This window comes from Bactrocera dorsalis, chromosome 2, assembly GCF_023373825.1.
Source record: "Bactrocera dorsalis isolate Fly_Bdor chromosome 2, ASM2337382v1, whole genome shotgun sequence".
NCBI classification, from domain to species: Eukaryota; Metazoa; Arthropoda; class Insecta; order Diptera; family Tephritidae; genus Bactrocera; species Bactrocera dorsalis.
The window spans coordinates 56,401,138-56,422,069 of record NC_064304.1 but is presented as its reverse complement, the minus strand read 5'-3'; the positions used below and the strand labels follow the sequence as shown (position 1 = coordinate 56,422,069).

Sequence of the window (20,932 nt, the reverse complement as noted above, 5' to 3'; positions counted from 1 at the left end):
CATATTTTTTATTTCTTATTTTTATTTTTGCAACAAAAATTATAAAACAATTGCAACTCTGTTGGCTTGTTTCTTTTCTCGTTTGTTCGTTTCTTTTTCTAACTTTATTGTTTTTGAATTGATTAAAACATTTAGTGAGTATAATTTCTGCGTTGACTTTTTTTTTTACAAAGAAAGTAATGACTTCAAATAAAACTACTACTTAAATTATTAGTTGAATATTATTTTACCTTGATGTTGGTGCTGCTGTTTTTGTTGTTGTTTTGTTGTTACTGTTACTGGTGTCGTTGTTGTTGTTAATGTTGTTGCTGTTGTTATTGTTACCGGTGTCGTTGTTGTTGTTAATGTTGTTGCAGTTTTTTGGTAATGTTGTTGTTGTTGCTGCTGATGTTGCTTTTGTATGGCACTTACAAATATCTCTGGTACACAATTACATATAAGTATTTTTTATAAAATTATTTTATAGTTCACTTTTTTTGTTTTACTTCAACAAATTATGCGAAATTGTATATGCTTTACATAAATATGACGCCTTAAAAATTAGTTTTTCTTTTATTTTTATTTTTTTGCAACTTTCATTTATTTAGCAAAGTTTATTAATAATTTATTTTTAATTTATTTATTTAGCGTATTTTATATAGTTTAATTTACTTCATAATATTTCATTTATTTAGTATAAGTTTGAGAATAACTTTTGCTTTCAACGCACTAAAATTGTTACGATGTATTTTATAGTAGAAAAATGGGAAACACCGAATTACCGACTGCGCCAATTACGATATTATATATGTAATTTATTCGAAATTACATATTTTTGGTTTGAATAAAAACTCCGGTACTTCCGTACTGTGCGGCTTGCCGTTCAGTTTATTATTAATCATTTTATTCTTTATAAAAATCTTATTTGCTAAATTTACTTGAAGTCGTTGTGCTGACTTGACATTCCTCAGCAACAACGACCCGGCATATCTTAAATAAACATATCAAATAATAACAGTGATATTTGATTTCATTTTTAAGGAATTTAAAATATGATTGCTTACTTATGCATATTTCTTTATTTATGTATTTATACATGTTAATATGTATGTATGTAGAGGAATGAAAAATACTTAGAAAATACTTGTCTTTTTTGGTATATCCACAAGTTTGAAAGTGGTGGAGTCGGTTGACGACGCAACTCACGTGATTGATCTAAGCATTTTTGATTGGAACCTTTGTATTATGTTTATATTAGTTGCACAGGTCATACCCCACAGTTGAATGCCATACATCCAAATCGGCTTTATGACCGCATTATATAAAATTGGAGTTTTTATTAATAGCCAATTTAAATTTGCAGCTCTTATCTTCATGCAAGTTATTTTACTAGTTATATGTTTTTTCAACGTAAGTCTTCTATCTAGGTGAATACCAAGATAAGTTACTTCATTCGCTTGGGGTAGTAAAATATTGTTAATTTTTACTGCCGGACACATTTTTGGGCTAAGCGAAAATGTAACATGCTTACACTTTTGTTCATTTACCTTTATACGCTATTTGGCTAGCCATTCTTCGACAAACCTTAAGTGCTCGGTGATGCTATTATGTGGCATTTGTTACGGCTCACTATAGCTGTGTCGTCCGCAAAAGTAGAAGTTAATACATTGTTAGCTGTTGGAAGATCTGCTGTATATATGATGTATAGTGTTGGGCCTAGAACACTGCCCTGGGGTACACCAGCCCTTATCTGTCTTCCAGCAGATATGAAATCTCCCACTTTTACCATAAATTTTCTATTTTTAAATACCATTCCAATGTTTTATATAATTCTGAAGGTAGAATATTTTTAATCTTGTATAAAAGGCCCTCATGCCATACCTTATCAAATGCCTAAGCCACGTCTAGAAATATACATAGCTGAACAGTACTCTCTGTGCTCAAATGCTTTTCTTATTTCGTTAGTAATTCTATTTACTTGCTCAATCGCGCTATCTTTTTCACGAAACCCAAATTGGTGCGTTGGTATTATATTATTTTCGTGGAGGAAAGGAGTCATCTTTAATAGTAACAATTTTTCAAATATCTTAGAAAGACAGGGTAGAAGACTGATTGGTCTGTATGAAGACAGCTGTGTTAAGTCTTTCCCAGGTTTGTCTATCAAGATGATCTGCGACTTTTTCCATGAATTTGGATAGTGTCCGAGATTAAGAATTGCATTGAAGAGCAAAGAGAGCACCTTTACGGCAATATTTGGTAACTCGATTAGCATTTTTGGGGTAATATTATCATGTCCTGGTGATTTTTTGGGGTTAAGTTCTTTTATTATTCTAGTAACTTCAGAGAGGATGGAGTCATGTGTAGAAGTTCACGCAAGTGAAGGAAAGTTCTCTGATCGCCATTCACTTGGGACTGGCCAGAAACGATTCTTTTACATATGACTCAAGCAGCTCACGACTTCCGGTCTTTGACCTAGTATCCTCTGGGTAGCCTAAGAACATCCGTTTGAAAGCGAGCTAAAGTGAGAAGGCGAAACATCCCCTACTTAGAGTTGTGCGCTGGGTTTGTGAACCGCCACGTAAAAAAAACACCCCCAATGAAAAACCACCAACAGCCTCGGATGAGAGACCCCCCTTTTGATGACGACCATGGCAAACGAAATAAGGACTATGATTTGAGGGCATGCACCCGGAATGTCCGGTCCCTTAATTGGGAAGATGCCGCTGCCCAGCTGGTAGATGTCCTCGTAAAGATAAAGGTTGATTTGCGACCACGCCACGACGGAAGAGAAGGACGATGTGACCAAAGATGCCTTTTATGAGTGCTTGGAGCGCACTTATGAGAGATGCCCCACCACGAAGTCAAAATCGTGCTTGGCGACTTCAACGCCAGGGTGGGCAAAGAAGGTATCTTTGGCACTACGGTCGGTAAATTCTGCCTCCACGAGGAAACATCCCCAATGTGTTGAGGCTGATCGACTTCGCCGGGGCCCGAAATATGGTTATCTGTAGTACTAGATTCCAGGATAAGAAGATACATCAAGCAACCTGGCTGTCTCCGGAACGAAAAACCACCAACCAGATCGATCATGTTGTGATAGACCGAAGATACGGCTCCAGTGTTTTAGATGTGCGTGCGCTCCGAGGTCCTAACATCGACTCGGACCACTATATTGTTGCAGCCAAAATTCGCACCCGCCTCTGTGCAGCAAAAAACGCACGCCAATAAACACAAGGAAGATTCGACGTCGAGAAGCTGCAATCACAACGGACAGCCGAACGATTTTCTACTCGGCTTGCACTCCTACTCTCTGAGAGCACTCGTCAACAACTAGGTATAAGGGAACTGTGGGACGGCATTTCAAACTCCTTACGTACAGCTGCAACTGAAACCATTGGTTTTCGGAAAGTGCAAAAGAACAGCTGGTACGACGAGGAGTGTCGTGTCGCAGCGGAGAGAAAACAGGCTGCCTACCTTGCAACGTTACGATCGACGGCAACACGTGCGGGATGGGATAGATACCGAGAGTTGAAGAGGGAAGCGAGACGCATTTGTAGACAGAAAAAGAAAGAGACCGAAATGCGTGAGTACGAAGAGCTTGATAAGCTGGCCGACAGGGGTAATGCTCGAAAATTCTACGAAAAGATGCGGCGGCTTATAGAAGGTTTCAAGACCGGAGCATACTCTTGTAGAACCCCCCAAGGTGACCTAGTCACCGATGCCCAGATCATACTTAAATTAAGGAGGGAACACTTCTCCCGCCTGCTGAATGGCAATGAACGCACAACAGCAGGAGAAGGCGAACCCGATGCCCCAATCGATGATGATGGAGCAGACGTTCCATTGCCCGACCATGAAGAAGTTCGAATAGCAATTGCCCGCCTGAAAAACAACAAAGCGGCATGCATCAGCCTCTTTGCAAAGGCTATGCCCAATCCATAAAAAAGGAGACCCCACAAACTGCGCCAACTACCGTGGGATTAGCCTCCTCAACATCGCATATAAGGTTCTGTCGAGCGTATTGTGTGAAAGATTAAAGCCCACCGTCAACAAACTGATTGGACCTTATCAGTGTGGCTTTAGGCCTGGTAAATCAACAACCGATCAGATATTCACCATGCGCCAAATCTTGGAAAAGACCCGTGAAAGGAGAATCGACTCACACCACCTCTTCGTCGATTTCAAAGCTGCTTTCGACAGCACGAAAAGGAGCTGCCTTTATGCCTCGATGTCTTAATTTGGTATCCCCACAAAAGTAGTACGGCTGTGTAAACTGACGTTGAGCAGCACCAAAAGCTCCGTCAGGATCGGGAAGGACTTCTCCGAGCCGTTCAATACCAAACCAGGTTTCAGACAAGGCGACTCCCTATCGTGCGACTTCTTCAAATGGAGAAAAATATTCGAGCTGCACAACTTAATCGAGCAGGTACAATCTTTTATAAGAGTGTACAGCTGCTGGCGTATGCCGATGATAATGATATTATCGGCCACAACACCCGCGCCGTTAGTTCTGCTTTCTCCAGACTGAACAAGGAAGCAACGCAAATGGGTCTGGCAGTGAACGATGGCAAGACGAAATATCTCCTGTCATCAAACAAACAGTCGTCGCATTCGCAACTTGGCTCTCACGTCACCGCTGACAGTCATAACTTTGAAGTTGTAGATAATTTCGTCTATTTAGGAACCAGCATTAACACCACCAACAATGTTAGCCTGGAAATCCAACGCAGGATTACTCTTGCCAACAGGTGCTACTTCGGACTGAGTAGGCAAATGAAAAGTAAAGTCCTCTCTCGACGAACAAAAGCCAAACTCTATAAGTCGCTCATAATTCCCGTCCTGCTACATTGTGCAGAGGCTTGGATGTTGACAACAACCGATGAGTCGACGTTGCGAGTTTTCGAGAGAAAAGTTCTGCGAAAAATGTATGGTCCTTTGCGCGTTGGCCATGGTGAATATCGAATTCGATGGAACGATGAGCTGTACGAGATATACGACGACATTGACATAGTTCAGCGAATTAAAAGACAGCGGCTACGCTGGCTAGGTCATGTTGTACGGGTGGATGAAAACACTCCAGCTCTGAAAGTATTCGACGCAGTACCCGCCGCGGGGATCAGAAGAAGAGGAAGATCTCCACTTCGTTGGAAGGATCAAGTGGAGAAGGACCTGTCTTCGCTTGGAATATCCAATTGGCGCCACGTAGCGAAGAGAAGAAACGACTGGCGCGCTCGGCTATAATCGCGTAAGCGGTGCTTACGCCAGTAAAGAAGAAGAAGAACTTCAGAAGTAGAAGTCCTAATAGACACATGCGACTCGTTTGCGGTATTGGGCAAGGTTGGCAACTCAAAGTTGTTCTTTGGGCAATTGGGTTGAAATACCTTTTCAAGGAGATTTGCAAAGCAATTTGCCTTATCCTCATTACTACGTGCCCAACTACCATTCAACTGTCTTAGAGGCATGTTGGAATCTACTGGTGGCTTGAAAGACTTTTTTGCTTTCCAAAGAGAGTTTTGCTTGCGAGAATTTGAACACAGTTTCTTTATATAATTTTCAGTGTTGTGTTCCTCTTCGCGTTTAAGCGCTTTTTTTAATTTTCGTACAGCAGATTTCAGTTGAAGCAGAGTTGAAGGGAATCGATTTAACAGCCATTCCCGCCTAGCTCGCCTTTTCTAATTTACAAGTTTATCTATTTCATTATTGGTGATCTTTCTAAAACCAACTGGTTTGTTGTTTCTTTTTGGTGTTGCCAATACAGCTGCATTAGTTATTACGTCATTTATTTCTCTTACATTTTCATCAATGTCTCTCGCTGTATTTATTTTGAAATCAATATTGATGTGGGTGCTGATATACTTAGATAGATATACCAGTTAGTTTTATGTGATGTTAAAGAAACTTTCGGCTCAAATATCATGGACTGTTCGTATAACTTTATTAGTACAGGAGAATGATCAGATGATAAATCTGTAGATGTATCAGCTATTATAAGCAATTTATCTACATTTTTGATTACAGCAAAATCAATTAAATCTGGTATTATCTTGCGATCACTAGGCCAATATGTCGGCTTACCAAGAGATATTACTTCAAGGTTATTGTGCCTATTTATGACAGTTTGATACAGCTGTCGTCCTTTCGGATTAATAAGACGTGAGCCCCAGTACGTGTGTTTTGCGTTATAATCTCCACCTGCTAGAAATCTTTGACCTAGTGTTCCAAAAAAGTCTTTAAATTCGATTTCTGTAATTTTAAAACGAGGTGGACAGTATATAGCCGTAAGGTTTAAGTCACAACCCTGATTTTTTAGTCATATTGTTGTAGCCTGTAACTGTGGTGTAGCATGAGATTCTAGAGCATAGTGGCTTAAACGATTTCTAATCAACACTGCCGTGCCACCATGCGCTTTTCCATCTGGATGATTTGTAACATATAGTCTAAATACCGGTATATTGAAATTATTTTTATTTGTTAGATGAGTTTCTGAAATAAGCATTACATCTATATTCCTTTCAGACATAAATCTTGTAATCTCTAATTTATGTTGGTTAACACTGTTAGCATTCCACATACAGATATTTCTTCTTAATTGGCGTAGACACCGCTTATGCGATTATAGCCGAGTCAACAACAGCGCGCCAGTCGTTTCTTCTTTTCGCTACGTGGCGCCAATTGGATATTCCAAGCGAGGCCAGGTCCTTCTCCACTTGGTCCTTCCACCGGAGTGGAGGTCTTCCTCTTCCTCTGCTTCCCGCGGCGGGTACTGCGTCGAATACTTTCAGAGCTGGAGTGTTTTCGTCCATCCGGACAACATGACCTAGCCAGCGTAGCCGCTGTCTTTTAATTCGCTGAACTATGTCAATGTCGTCGTATATCTCGTACAGCTCATCGTTCCATCGAATGCGATATTCGCCGTGGCCAACGCGCAAAGGACCCTAAATCTTTCGCAGAACTTTTCTCTCGAAAACTCGCAACGTCGACTCATCTGTTGTTGACATCGTCCAGGCCTCTGCACCATATAGCAGGACGGGAATTATGAGTGACTTATAGAGTTTGGTTTTTGTTTGTCGAGAGAGGACTTTGCTTCTCAATTGCCTACTTAGTCCGAAGTAGCACCTGTTGGCAAGAGTTATCCAACAGATATTTAGTAAGCTCATTTTTTACTTAATAAATTTTGCAGCATTTGATTTTGTGATTTTATTAAATCTTGGATCATGTTGTGCATGGTAGACATAAATTGTGTCATGCACTGTGTAAGATTTGTAAGCATAGTTTCAATACCTCCATTAGGAGGATTTTGCGGTAGTTGCATTTGCACAGTTGCCTTTCACCACATTTGCATAGCTTCCGTGCATATTATTATTGTTAGTAGTAATAGGATTTGAACTTTTTTCTGAGGTTGCTATTATTTCAATACGGGGTGTTTGTAACATTTGGTTACGACCTGCTTGAATGTCCTGTGACAACTTCGATTTCAAACCTTTATATACAGGGCAACCTCTGTAGTTGCCAGTATGATTTCCTCCGCAATTGCTGCATTTTTTTATTTAATTCTTCTCTCTTAAGGGTGCATTTAGAAGTGGGATGTAAATCACCACGTACCACACAAACACTGCGTAGAGTGCAATATGCCTTCGTGTGTCCATACTCTTGGCAGTTTGTATATTGTACTGGACCATTTCTCTTATGTGGTTCCTCAACAGTAATTCTGCGATGGAGCAGATATTTTAAATTGTAAATCGGGTATTTTGACTGTACAATAAGCGATCAACGCCGGTAAAATAATAAGAATACAAATACAAACAGTAGAAAATACCGATAGGACGCGCAATTCTACAGTTAAGACGCTGGGAAAGACAGAAGCAGGGATACACTCGCGGAAAATTATTACTTTACTTTTATTTATTATGAATACTATAAAATTATTAATAGTAATTATATTACTTTATTTAACATACAACATATCGACTTAAATACCTATATTTTCCAATTTTGTACAACTTACATTTCTTTTCTGATTACTCTTAAAGAGATTTATAAACCTTTTAAAGAAAGTAAATAAAAAATGAAATATTTACAAAAAAGTCATAGGCATTTTAATAATTTAAATTATCTTCCCTTTTATGACGTTCTTCTTAATTGTTTTGAAAGAATCGATTAATGGTGCCTATTTTGGAGTCTTTTCCACCCGAACATAAAGTATTGTTAATGCAATGCTAGAAGACCCTTCCTAAGGAATGGGAATCTAGATACTTGGCCATTAATTAAACAAGTTTTAATTAACTTTCATGGGGAAAAGATTCAGTTGAAGAACAAGTCGACAAGATAAGAGCATGTCGTTGTGACTCTTCAGTGGAGAACTTTTAGAATAAATTGGCAACTCGTTTATGTCGCTTAAACAATGCACGGTATTTTAACGAAAACAAACTTTCCGAAGTTAACAGTGAAAATAATTCCATAATTGCTTTAAGTTCTTTTAAGTACGGGTTATCGGAACCTGTAAAAAGCATACTCGTAAGTCGAAACCCTACAAGTCTAAAAGAAGATTTGAGATTATAAAGTCAAACGGTTATTTAAATTATGCAGTCTTAAACTCAGATAGTAGACCACAACAAAATCGTGATCAAAATGGACGGACTTTTTGAAAAAACAATAAATTATAGAAAGACGAGAAGATACAACAATAATAATGGCAAGTTTCAATTTCAACCACATTTTTCTACACAATCGCCACAATATCGCAATCATTTTCAATTTTAATCAAACCAGATACACAGAACAGAAAACCACTACCAACACACAAACCATAGCACACAACACAATCATACAACTAAACGTATTCAACATCCTCACAGCAACAACAATTTTGTCATAGAGAACCTACACTTGAACCATGAAAGAAAATAACCAAAATTTTCACTTTGGCGATCAGTAAATTGCCGAATATAGGCATAAACACGAGATTGGAAACATTAAAATTTATTGCAGATACTGGTGCTGAATTTAGGATAATAAATACTAGACTTTGTAATGAGAAATAAAAAACAATGTTACCTACTTTCAATATTAAACTCTTAAACGGAAATGTCTCAACAGTACAGCGTATCGCTTTTTAAAGAATTTCGGAAAGAAAATCAATTTGTCGATTTCATCAATTACCTTTTCACGACTACTTCGACGGTATATTGGTAAATAATGTACTGCTTAGCTTAAACGCTATAGTTAATTATAGAACTCGTAAGCTTGTTGCAGGCAATGCGACACTACCGAAGAATATGAAGTAGAGGAATATTTCAAAAATTAACATGTGTAGGTATTTTGTTGTCAAAACGAATTACGCGTTTGTGCATAAACCTTTGACGTGGTTAAATAATCTCAAATTGTATGTACAGAAAAATGTTGTAATAGAAAAATCAAATTTAACAGAAATAATGCGAAAAGTAATGATAGAAAAAGGGATCATGTGCACCTCTATAAGAACGATGAACGTTTTTTCAAATTATAAGACATTTATAATCAAGATTTTCAATTAAAAAATTTGACACTGTATAGGTCAGAGATAAAACTAATAGAAATTACGGAAAAAAATTAAATACTGAATATAATAGAAAACCAGCACCTACGGAACAATCACAGAGGTATACGGGAAATATTCTTGAACTAAAAAATAAAGTACGCATAGATATTTGGTTTCCATACAGAAACGTAATATATCTCAACAACAACAGACAAATTTTCAAAATACGCAAAGTTTCACAAACTTAACGACAGAAATTGCCTTGCAGCTTGACAACTTTGAAACAACTCATACAATTTTTAGGAAAAATGCAAAAACTATTTTTTCATAATAAACGCTGCATATTACACAGCACAGTAAGGTTATTTTTAGTAGAAGAAACATTGAGACTCATGTAACCACCCCATGGCATAAAACGAGTAACTCTGACATCGAACGTCTACACGGTACATTAAATGAATATTTGAAAATAATTGAAGCTGATAAAAGCAATAAAATAGAAGATATGAATGACAAACTTTTCAAAATATTTAACTCTTACAATTATACAATACATTCAACAACAAAAATGAGTCCCATTGATTTTATAATTAATTTGATAAAGAATCAATTCAGAATTTATATAGAAAATACGAAGAAGAAAAAATCACAAAGATTGCTTAACTTAACCAAAAAAGGCACTATGAATCGAATCAGTAAATAAGAGAGAAATTGAAACAAATAAACCTAAATACAAAGAATCAATTACATTATGACCATAGCGGTAACTATGTGGTCGAGACATCAACTGAATAAAAAAAAGGTGCGTGGAGTCCCTACGCGCGGATGAAGTTATAAAGGGTGATTTTTTAAGAGCTTGATAACTTTTTAAAAAAAAAAAATGCATAAAATTTGCAAAATCTCATCGGTTCTTTATTTGAAACGTTAGATTGGTTCATGACATTTACTTTTTGAAGATAATTTCATTTAAATGTTGACCGCGGCTGCGTCTTAGGTGGTCCATTCGGAAAGTCCAATTTTGGGCAACTTTTTCGAGCATTTCGGCCGGAATAGCCCGAATTTCTTCGGAAATGTTGTCTTCCAAAGCTGGAATAGTTGCTGGCTTATTTCTGTAGACTTTAGACTTGACGTAGCCCCACAAAAAATAGTCTAAAGGCGTTAAATCGCATGATCTTGGTGGCCAACTTACGGGTCCATTTCTTGAGATGAATTGTTGTCCGAAGTTTTCCCTCAAAATGGCCATAGAATCGCGAGCTGTGTGGCATGTAGCGCCATCTTGTTGAAACCACATGTCAACCAAGTTCAGTTCTTCCATTTTTGGCAACAAAAAGTTTGTTAGCATCGAACGATAGCGATCGCCATTCACCGTAACGTTGCGTCCAACAGCATCTTTGAAAAAATACGGTCCAATGATTCCACCAGCGTACAAACCACACCAAACAGTGCATTTTTCGGGATGCATGGGCAGTTCTTGAACGGCTTCTGGTTGCTCTTCACCCCAAATGCGGCAATTTTGCTTATTTACGTAGCCATTCAACCAGAAATGAGCCTCATCGCTGAACAAAATTTGTCGATAAAACACATTTCGAACCGAACACTGATTTTGGTAATAAAATTCAATGATTTGCAAGCGTTGCTCGTTAGTAAGTCTATTCATGATGAAATGTCAAAGCATACTGAGCATCTTTCTCTTTGACACCATGTCTGAAATCCCACGTGATCTGTCAAATACTAATGCATGAAAATCCTAACCTCAAAAAAATCACCCGTTACTTCTTAGTGATTTTCAGAAATGCATATCACATTTTATAAATTTATTATGCACATAAAATGAAGAATAAAGCAATCTCTAAATGAAGGAATTTTGACTCGGAAAGTAGTTCCGTCTCTTCGTTGCGGAAGAGAATATGCAGCGTAATCATCTCTCTTTTGTTCTTCGCCAATTTGGCTGCCGGATTGACTTGTGAAGATCAATTTTTTGTTGGTGACATATTCATATGTGTACGCGTATGTATGTTTGTATGCTTGTGATTTATTTTTTCGGCAATGTATGCAAATATATGTACATATAAGTATATATGAATATATGAACATGCAAGTCAATGCGCACACATGCGTATACATACACTCATATGAGCATGTACAGACACACAAGATAGGATAGAAGATGTATGCCTTTTAACATCGTATACTATACAAATAAATATTTTTCTTACTAATAGAAATTAAAATAAAGAAAAATACTTATTTTTATAGTATACGATGTTAAAAGCAAAAAATTAAAAATTTATTCTGTCGGGATTCGAACCTGGGACCTGTGTTAGCATCTTGACCTTCCAAGCGCTTACCACCAACACCACCATTGACAATTAGGTTGCGCTGACTTATGTAAGTATGATTTGGTTATGAATGCAAGAAACATACGATGGTTCTAATAATTTTGTTTAAGTATAGAAATATACATACTTTGTAGAACATTTGCTTTCGCAATAAATTTATCACAGCAATACATATGCATAATATGTATATACAACATATACATAACATTGCTGTGATGCCCTGAGAAGTATAGTCTTAATAAATTTCTTTTTAATTTTTTGCTTACTAATAGAAATTAAATTTATCACAACAATATTATGTTTATGTATATTGCTGTGATAAATTTATTTTCTATTAGTAAGAAAAAAATATTTATTAGTATTGATTTCCAAAAGCACAGAAATGATTCTGTGAATTTATTCATTAAAATCGCCACTCAGAAGTCATTTTATCCCTTGTAAGCGAGCGATTTTCTTAAATCTCACGCTTCCAGATAAAATCATATACCTCGTCCTCGTGGGTCAGTTTCAAAAACCACAGAAATGATTCTGTGTGATTCTGAAAGGCCAACGCAGAGTATTTCAACCAAAACATACGTAAAATAGTTGAGAATTCGCAGAAATGAAAGACAAACGAAAGAAAAAGAAGTATAACTTCAATAATGCACAAGCATACAAACATACATATGCGCACACATGTGAATAGTCACCTCGTCATCGCGGAGAATATGAAGAGACAGAAACATATGTATTTACGGCAGCGTTGTCCACTGCCTATGCACACAATAGCGCACGGACAGTACCAGACACCTCACACCAACATGTCGCGACAAGTGTCTGTGAAAGCACGATTGCGCTACTGTATTCAAACTAAAAAAATAAATTTCGTTGAGATTCGATCGTATGTTCCTTGCATGCATAACCAAATCATACTTAAGTCAGCGCAACCTAAGAGTCAATGGTGGTGTTGGTGCTAAGCGCTTGGAAAGTCAAGATGCTAACACAGGTCACAGGTTCGAATCTCAACAGAATTTATTTTTAATTTTTTGCTTTTTAACATCGTATGCTATACTAAAAAATATTTTTTTCTTACTAATAGAAAATAAATGTATCACAGCAATATACATATACATAATATGTATATACATTAAGGTGGGCCAAAAATTAGTTTATATTTTATTTTTCGTAGTTACCATGAAAATCTCATTCAACATGACTAAAAACAAGTCCTGGTAAAATCTGAGCTCTTTATATTAATATTAAGAGGTGCCTCATCGACATTTTCGATTTCCCATATAAATTACATGGAAAAAAAATCATTTTTTTTGTGGTGGTTATTGTGCGGAGATTTTAATGTGCACGCGATGGCGGCCAGTAGGGATGGTAAACTCGATTCCGATACTACTCGGGAATCGAGTTTTCTCGTTAAATAATCGATTTTTAAAAATCGATTTTCAGTAGTCGTAGTGGATTAAGAATCGGTTCTTGACATTCGAAAAATCAAAAAAAAAAATATATAGAAAACATACATATGTATGTATGTATGTACATATATAAATTATATGCAGCATCGTTTGCGCATAGTAAAAAAGGGAATCTGTAAGCGTACATTCCTTAACATTGGAATTATCATTATTGTTCTCATTTAACACTGAAAATGCTCAATTCTGCTATTTTCATGCCCCTGATGTTAAGTGGTGAAACACGCTAATAATTTTCTGTGGTGAAACACGCTCATCCAAAACAGTAAATATCCCAAAATTGAAATATCCCTAAATTTGGCAACGCGGTGGACCTTCTCTGTAAATATACGTTCTCTGGTATAACAAGCGATGCGGTCCCACGGATAGGAAAATGCTGCGCACACTTAAATTCGAAGGTGGTTCACTTATGGTGTGGGGTTGTTTCTGTGGTGGAAAGGTAGGAAAACTGCGTCGAATTAACGGAATAATGGAGGCTACGGACTATATTAACATTGTAGGGGATTCACTTATCCCTAGCTTCGAGATTTTTAGATGTGAACCCGGTTGTTTGTTACACCTGCATGGCAATGACCCTTAACAGACCGTCCTTATTACAAAATCTTTTTTGAAAAATAACAGATTTCCGGTGGTGGAGTGGCCAGCTCAGTCACCCGATATGAATCCTATTGAAAATTTATGGGCGATTGTTTAAATGGTTAATTGTTCAAAGGGAAACACCAGAAACCATAGATGAACTCTGGACTCAAATTAAACCAGTTTCGAACAGCTTTTTTCCGAAAATTTTAGAAAATCTAATTAACTCTATACCTGACCGTATTAAAGCAGTCATAAAAGCTAAATGCGGTTATTAGTTATTGACCAATCCCCACTTTACCTCTAAGTTCAAATAATGTTCACATGAATTATATTACTTTATATCTACTATAGCCACAAGATATTATTAAATCAAGTGCTTGTTTATGTTAAAAAGCTTTTGATTTAATGTACATTACTTTTCGTAAAACAAAATTTTACTTGAAAGTTTATTTTTCTAAAGATTAACAGCAATACTCTATTTTTAACTATATGTGAACACTTTTTGAACTCACTGTACGTATGTATGTACTATATAACCAACTATCATAATGTTATTAAAAAAATGAAATATATTACAATAGTGATAAATGTACATTAATCGTACAATTTATCATTCAAAACTTATTTTCACATGTATGATGACCATGCAAGTTATCACAGCTAGCATAGCTAACAAAATGTACAACAACAAAGTTGTCGTAGCCAGCAAAATATACTGATATTACTCAATTCAGCAATATTCTGTAAATATACAATATCATTGCTCAATAAAGTTAATTTCCAAAAATTACAACAACAGCACATTTCGTCGGCACTAAACCAGAGCGGAAGTCGTGCCGCCGTAATGTAAGCCGTTTCTTGACCAAACTGAGGTTTGCTGTTTCGCTATAATTATTGCTTACTTATCATTATAGAGGATATAGAAATAAGTACTAGTAAGTAAGAATTCGTACATATGTAAGTTTATAGCAAATAAGCAAATTCTGTATAAAAGAAATGTGTTTATTAAAGAAATTTGAGTTCAACTTCACCATTCAAACCAGCGTGTTGTTAATCATCTGGTGGAAACCATTAACTGGCGCTCGAGAACTTTAAAAAACTTGAAGTTGCCTACACCAAAAGTATTAAAGTGAATCCGTACGCACAAATATCATTATTCAGAAGGATAAACGACGAAATTTAATTTTTATAGAAAGTGCAGTCGAGTTTGACATAAGTCATTAAAAACAGTACAGTATACTCTCGAAAAGTAAATTCTCAGAAAGTAAATAATCGCGGAAAAGTAAATCACCTTTAAGATTACACATGCACCTCGAAAAAGTAAATTTTTTAATTTACTTTTCAGAGAGTGTGATAAAAAATTCGAAACGAAGCAAGCAGCGTTTTTTACGATGTTGCAAAAACACTTACTCTCTTGTTTATCGTGTCTATTTAGTAAATAAACTTTGAGATATGTACATATGTAAATGGTCAGAAAATATATATTGCAAAAGAAAAAAAACAAAAGAATATTCAAAATTTTTTCTCTTCATAATAAATACATATGTTTTTCATGTAAATCCATATGTTTTATTGAAGCAAATAAATGAATGAATTTTTTAAGTTTAAAAATGCATTTAATATTATAAAAACATAATTTATGTATATACTAGAGGACCCGTCCACGCTTTACTGTGGCTGATACATAGATAATACTACTACCATCTATATGATTTCTATTAGTTGGATTATAATTATTAGTTAATGAGATATAATATTTTGTGAAGAAACTTGTGTTAGTTTATAAAAAAATGGATCATAGAGCATTTCGTGCGTTAATAAAGCATTTGGCTTTTTGGGGAAAATACCGTTGAATTTGGGCTCAGGGAAATCCACCGTTGAAAAGATATTTGATAACCTGAAAACAGGTGAAATGAGCAAAGTAGGTGTCTCGCAAGTTCATAATCAAAGAAAAACAACGAATAACTGATTCTGAGAAGTGTTTAAGTGCTCTCTAATCGGAATAAAGCCGAAATTTTTCATCAGTGATAGAAACATAACTCCATCCTTTCCCACTGGAGTCCAATCGACAGTCATTGTAGTGGACTGCACATGATGAACCTGATGAACCGGTTCTCAGGGGTGGAAAAACGGAAAAGGCGGCGAAAAAGGTTATGTATGACATCAGTCTTTTGGGATGCACGTGGTATAATACATACTCAACGACTGATTACTGAGCCATAGAGCCATATGAATATAATTTTTGTATTTATCAGTTGTATTCAATTTTGACATAAAGAGATAAAAGGTATCCTATGTCCTTACCCTGGTTCTAAGCTACCTCCCAACCAATTTTCAGCCAAATCGGTTCAGCCGTTCTTGAGTTATAAATGGTGTAACTAACATCAACTTTCTTTTATATATATAGATTTGGAAAAGTAAATTATTCGAAAAAGTAAATTACCCAAAATACCAATCGATTTACTTTTCGAGAGTATACTGTATTTAAAACCTTGTTCGGAAATTTAAATTACAAGTGTACACAAAAAACGCCGCAAAAACAAAAAGCGCGTCAAGTGTCGTGACATATCTTAAGATTTGTTAAACAATAAAGCTAAGTGTTTGACAAATCAAATTAAAAATACTTATAAAGTGTGCAACTGAAACAAGAAGCCGCCAAATCAACGCCTGGAGTGATGTCATCCACCCCCAGTAGAGGATTAACGCTTCAAACAGGACGAAGTGGACCGTCCAAAGAGAATGACAAAGTTGATGCTGATACTCCTGTAAGTTAATATTAAGTTTACATAGAAATTATAATTACCCGATATATTAAAAATATTGCATAGCAATAAATATCGGTCAAATAAATTTTAAGTATTAACTACAATAAGTACCCGATATATGTATAAAAAATCTAAAAAATTGTTAATAGTAATAAATATATATAAAGTATCATATTGTTAAAGCAATAATTAGTCGAAATTGTAAATCACAGTAATGGAGCAAATTCAGGAAGCTATTACACACCTAATAGGTGCTGTTAATGCACAAATAGAGCAATCAAAAATATTGAGCAGTAGGATAAATCAGTTAGAAAGTAGAATTAGTCCCCTTAACGAAAGTTCTATTTCAAATAACCATATTCACTTAACTAAGTCAGACTTAATAGAAATTAGCAGATTACCTGACTGCGTGAAGAACCTCCCAACATTCGAAGGAGATCCGATCCAATTTATATCCTGGATCCACAACGTCGAATCTGTTTTGCAGGACTACGAAGTAGTCAGAACAAAGCCACTGTATAGAGCCATCCTACGACATATTAGGCAGAAAATTAAAGGCCCTGCAGATACGGCCTTAATCTCATACAACATATTCAATGATGACTGGGGAACAATCAAAAATTGTTTGTCACTACACTATGCAGACAAACGCGACCTTAGGACTCTAGAACACGAACTAGGAACCTTATCCCAAAAACACTTCAGCGTACAGCAATTTTACACAAGAGTCAATCACCAACTATCGCTGATAATAAACAAAATAAACAGTCATGATTATTCAAGAGAAACAAATAATGTTCTACTGAAAACCTATAGGAATCAAGGCCTAAACGGCGAATTGTCTAGAATGCTAGTTATTCAACGCCCCAGCAACCTACCCGAAGCATACGCTTCCTGCCTTGAAATTCAAAACATTAACTTAAGAAACTATTCAATATATAAAAAAATGGAAGTAGCTCTAATCAAATACAAAACCATCAAATGAATCCAAAACCAATATTTGTACCAAGGGTATTAAACCCTGCCGAAAAAAATTTAATCTATAATAAAAACATGCAAAATCAAGCACCGCCACCACCCAGACCAACCAATCCTAAACCACCAATCCCTATGGAGGAGGACCCTTCAACACACTCACGAAGAATAAACTATATGAATCGACCGAACAATACGCCTATAATAAGGCCATCCAATTATTCTTCAAATATCCCTAAGAAATCCCAAAAACTATTTAATGTCCAAACAGAGGACGAGGAAATAAATTTTATGACAGACGCGTGTCTACCCTACCCTATTTAGAACTAACTTTCAAGAACGGGGATATCGCGAAGTTCCTTGTAGATACGGGAGCTAATAAAAACTTTGTCTCCGAAAAACTTTCAAAAAATTCAATGAAACTTGAGTATCCTTTTAACCTTTAACTAATGACGTGGTAGTAAATTTTACACTTTGTGTTTTGATTTTCTCATAATCATAAAAGAGGCTTCTTAAATAGACGACACATTTTTCAAAAAAATACAAAGAGTTTAAAATTTTCTTTCCAAATACTGTAATAAGAATTAATGTAAATCAGTTTGATGAAATTTGTAAGTATTATAACAAAAAAATCTCTAATAAATTTTAACAATCAAAATGGTGTAAAATTTACTACTACCTCTAAATCTACGTTTCGAAATTTGACCTCTTAAGTTAAAGGTTAAGGTTCACTCAGCCACAGGTCAAGTAAATATAATCTATAAACTACGTGGACCATTCTTCGGAAGTATAGGTATTACAAATAATTTTTATTTCTTTACATTACCCAATTTAAAATCCTTTGATGGCATCATTGGCGATGATACCCTGAAAGAATTTGGAGCAATCATAAATAGAAAAAATTACGCAATAACCCTCAAGGGTGTGGTACTGCCACTAAAACAAAATATCTCTAAACAAATAAGAAAACCCCTATGAACATGAACTTAAGGAAATGATAAATAAATATTCGGAACTTTTCGGACCAGTCTCCGACAGTGGGACAATCGACACAACTGTATTAGCAGAAATTAAAACAACAAGTGAAGAACCGATATATACAAAATCATATCCTTACCCAACCAACCTACGGGGCGAAGTAGAAAAACAAATAAAAGAACTTCTAAACAATGGTGTAATAAGGCCTTCAAAGAGTCCATATAACTCCCCATTGTGGATTGTTCCAAAAAAACCAGGTCCATCAGGAGAAAGAAAGTATAGAGTAGTTGTTGATTTTAAACGACTAAATGTAATAACTATCAGGATGAAGGAAAAGGACATAGAAAAGACAGCTTTTTCTACAGCCAATGGTAAATATGAATTTACTAGGTTGCCATTCGGTCTTAAAAATGCCCCTTCCATTTTTCAGAGAATGATCAATGATGTTCTTAAAACGCTTATAGGAAAAGCCTGCTACGTTTATATCGATGACATTATAATAGTGTGAAAAACTAAAGAGGAACACTTACGAAATATTGAAGATGTGTTCTTGCTTTTGCACAAATCAAATTTAAAAGTCAATCTGGAAAAATCCAAATTTTTTAGAACAGAAGTACATTTTCTAGGTCATATCGTTACAGGCGAAGGTATTTTGCCAGATCCTGACAAAATATCCGCCATTAAAAAAATTCCCGCACCTACTAACCTTAAGGAATTAAAAGGTTTCCTGGGTTTAGCATCGTATTATAGGAGATTTATAAAAGGCTTTGCAAAAATTGTCAAGCCACTTACCAATTTATGCTCAAATGCTCAAATAAAAGGAAGTCAATCCAAACGGATACAAATTTCACTAACAGAGGAGGGCTTAAAATCATTTAATGACATAAAATATTTGCTTACATCTTCTGAAATTCTGGTATTCCCAGACTTCAACAAACCCTTTATTCTGACGACAGATGCTTCCAATACTGCAATAGGAGCAGTCCTTTCACAAGGGATAATCGGTCAAGACAGACCCATAACTTATATCTCTAGATCACTCAATAAAACCGAAGAGAATTACTCGACAATAGAGAAAGAAATGCTCGCCATAGTATGGTCCCTCGACAAATTAAGGACTTACCTGTATGGAGCTAAAGAAATAAAAATTCTTACTGATCACCAGCCACTGACGTTTGCACTAAGCAACAGTAATAACATTGCCAAGCTAAAAAGGTGGAAGGCAAGGATAGAAGAATATAATTATAAACTAATTTACAAACCAGGAAAAACAAACGTAGTCGCCGATGCGTTATCACGGTTGCCAATAGAAGTTAATATGCTAACATCCACAGATGAAAATTCACAACATAGTGCAGAAGAGGACAGCTCAAAGCTCATTCCTCACTGTGAAGCTCCAATTAACGTATTTAAAAATCAAGTTATATTTACAGAAGGAAAGGAGGAAATTACGCACGAAGAACCTCATCCAAGCTTCCACAGACATCTCATTAAATGTGAAGTTTACGATAAAGAAAACCTAAGTAAAATCTTGAAAAGCGTTCTAAACCCAAACATAATCAAGGGAATTAAAATTCAAGAGAAATACATTTCATTACTTCAACAAATATATCAAGAAAATTTCTCACTATTTCGTATCAAGATAACACAGAAAGTAGTTACCGATATCGCAGACGAAGATGTCAAATTTAAAATAATAGAACAAGAACACAAAAGAGCCCATCGCAATGGTAAAGAAAATAAAGACCAGATATTGGAAAAATACTATTTTCCACAAATGACTAAACTTATTAAGAAATATACTAAATCATGTGAAATTTGCGGATGTAATAAGTACGACCGGCATCCACAAAAACCCAAGTTACAGGCAACACCCATACCTTCGTATCCAACAGAAATACTGCATATCGACATTATAGAAATGTCCGGCGAAAAATATATCTCGTGCGTTGACAAATTCACTAAATTTGTAAAATTTTTCAGGATAAAAAATAAATCAGTACTACATATCAGGGATAAATTGATAAAGCTTCTACACTATTTCACTGTACCAAAGACTTTGGTCATGGACAATGAAGGCAGCTTTATAAGCCCAATAACTCTGAACTATTTAGAAGGGTTAGGAATTGAAATCTATCTAGCACCACCTCAGAAAGCGAAGTCAATGGTGCGATAGAACGTGTGCATTCCACTATTATTGAAATAATCAGATGTCTCCAAGTGGAATATCCTGATTACTCTATTAAAGAAATTGTCAACATTGCCGTTGACAGATATAATAACACGATACATTTAGTTACGAAAAAGAAACCTGCTGATATTATCTTTGAAAGAACACAG

At 35.7% G+C, this 20,932-nt stretch overlaps 3 protein-coding genes and 1 pseudogene across 12 annotated transcripts in view; 2 read left to right on the top strand and 2 right to left on the bottom strand.

The window, feature by feature from the left end:
- Positions 1 to 20,932, bottom strand: part of LOC105233704 (uncharacterized) — a 746,688-nt gene that overhangs the window by 422,980 nt on the left and 302,776 nt on the right. The window lies entirely within an intron of this gene.
- LOC125776325 (uncharacterized) overlaps positions 1 to 20,932 on the top strand; it is a 194,821-nt gene that overhangs the window by 140,027 nt on the left and 33,862 nt on the right. The window lies entirely within an intron of this gene.
- LOC125776321 (uncharacterized) overlaps positions 1 to 20,932 on the top strand; it is a 97,573-nt gene that overhangs the window by 55,399 nt on the left and 21,242 nt on the right. The gene's annotated exons all lie outside the window — the stretch shown is intronic.
- Positions 12,247 to 12,376, bottom strand: LOC125776907 (small nucleolar RNA U3; annotated as a pseudogene).